We start from the raw sequence: 482 nt of genomic DNA, 5'->3' as shown, positions 1-482 counted from the left end.
CAAGTGGGGTTGTGCAATTCCGTGAATGAATAGAGAGATGAATAAATAAGAAGCTAAGCCCATGGATCAATGGGGCTGGAGGATGCGTGGAGAGCCGCACTTAACTCCGTTCAAAAAGAGCAGCTATAGAACTCGTTATTAAATAACTCTCATTAGCATTGTTATAAAGGATGAATTATGTATGAGGAATCTATGCTAATGAGCAAGTGAGAGCGGAGAACGTGAGGCAAAGACGTGGAATGAAGGCAGCGTCGGTACAAAGACATTAACAGGAAGTGAGAGCAATTGCGTGAATGGAGGAACACTGTTCAAAGTAGGATCTGCCTTATAAATATGGGGTTTTCGGGAGGGGGGGGATGTGGATGTATTTTCCCTGCGTATTGATGAAGAAGAAGTGTCCATGTCCCCCTTGTTCTTTTGCTTTTGCATCCGGTTGGGGTGGTGGAATGAGGGGCTGGATGGGGGTGGTTGTGGTGGTGGTG

The sequence above is a fragment of the Gadus chalcogrammus genome, chromosome 3 (assembly GCF_026213295.1).
Source record: "Gadus chalcogrammus isolate NIFS_2021 chromosome 3, NIFS_Gcha_1.0, whole genome shotgun sequence".
NCBI classification, from domain to species: Eukaryota; Metazoa; Chordata; class Actinopteri; order Gadiformes; family Gadidae; genus Gadus; species Gadus chalcogrammus.
The sequence above is the reverse complement of the archived record's forward strand: the minus strand, read 5'-3'. Positions refer to the sequence as shown.